The sequence below is a fragment of the Limulus polyphemus genome, unplaced genomic scaffold (genome assembly GCF_000517525.1).
Source record: "Limulus polyphemus unplaced genomic scaffold, Limulus_polyphemus-2.1.2 Scaffold7501, whole genome shotgun sequence".
In the NCBI taxonomy this organism is placed as follows: Eukaryota; Metazoa; Arthropoda; class Merostomata; order Xiphosura; family Limulidae; genus Limulus; species Limulus polyphemus.
The window spans coordinates 15,097-16,720 of record NW_013673111.1 but is presented as its reverse complement, the minus strand read 5'-3'; the positions used below and the strand labels follow the sequence as shown (position 1 = coordinate 16,720).

Genomic DNA, 1,624 nt, shown 5'->3' with positions numbered 1-1,624 from the left:
AGACTACCCACCATCTAGTAGTCTCCCGACAATTCATGAAGGTTCGAGAAGGACGTGGCGTGATACTAGTCACGTGACCTCGCTGACGCAACACTATATTTAGTTTGGAACTCATCGTCGTGGAATTTAAAATATCCGAACAGACAAATGTAAAACCATGAAAATGTATTTTACAAAGTTCCTAGGCCTCATCAGGAAATTTCTAATTTATGTTGTAACTTTCACAATCTATGTGATTATATGTATGGTGCATTGTGTTTTTAATATAAAAAAAAATTTTTTTGCAACAAACGTACATGACGCAATTGCTTCAAAATTCATTATATTTAGTTGTTTGCATCTTTTAAACATTATTAAAATGTCAAATTTCATTAAAGTGGTTTAGCAGACGCTATCTGTTAGTATACTTCCGTCAAAGCAAATTAAACTTTTCACAAAAATGTTATTTGTGGGAATAGAAAATTAATCGACCTGTCGTAGAGAAATAGATTCTTAAATATTTTTCCAAATTTTAGCTTGTAATTATCAGAAAAGATAAGAAAATTCAAAAATTACTTCCAAGTTTCACTGGGAGGTTGAGATTCACTAGGAATAAATAGTTTTTCTGCTTTGTTACGTTGAACGAAGTTTAGCCTCTTTGCTGATTGGATTTCCTTAAGATTACCTAATAATGCATTTAAATGTTATAAAAATTCTCAAGTGAATGAATGAATTTGCAATAAGATTGCTCTAGTCAAAGTACCCTTTACATTAACTGATTATTTTAAGTTGGACAAATAAAAATCCCAGTTAAGCCTTATAATCAGTCATGATCACAAAACTAGTATCATCCTAAGTGGGGACTAAATTACTAAAGTCCAGACACTGCTAGGCTTTCACTTTGGTATATAATTTATTTTATTCTATTACGGTTGTTTAAGCTATTAAATTTATGTTTTTCTGCTTGAAGTTAAATTAAGATTGTATCATATTCATCACGATAAATCATGAATGGTTTATGAAACTTAGGAATGATCGAAATACAGTCATAAATAGTGTTGCAAAAGCTCAGAAGCTTCCTGACAACATGACATTGTTTACTTTGTGTTCTCACAAATCTAATTAATACATCAATAACTTATCTGTATATAAAATAATAGAAATATCCGTGTTTTAAATTTTCTACTCGTTTTAGGTGCGACGAAATTAGATTACAGGTATTAACTTTTCTGCAGAACTAACCACATTGTTTTCAGGCCTTAGCTGGAGAATCAAAAGACTCTCTTTTATAAGGAGGCTCTGTTCATCATTGTCCATTCTATGAATCTTTAAAAAAATTATAACGAACGACATCACTTCTCATAGGGCATGTTCTAATATACTTGCTTTATTGGGTGATATGAAATTGGCGTGTTCTTTTAATCATGTTAATAGTTTCGTTTTTGTAGAACCGATATAGTGTTGCTGATAGCAAGGACAAGTAAATTCATAAACTACTAACGATGACTGTAAACTTGAAATATGGTCCCTAATTTCAAAAAAAAAGAAAAGACAATAGCCAACAACTAGGTTTTAACACACACCTTAATGGCATCTGTAAGTATACCCTTCATCATCATCATCATAGACAGCAGTACATCGATAA

General features: G+C 31.3%; 1 protein-coding gene across 1 annotated transcript in view; it reads left to right on the top strand.

Annotated features, from left to right (window-relative positions):
- LOC106474666 (synaptotagmin-like protein 4) overlaps window positions 1-1,624 on the top strand; it is a 25,165-nt gene that overhangs the window by 11,100 nt on the left and 12,441 nt on the right. The window lies entirely within an intron of this gene.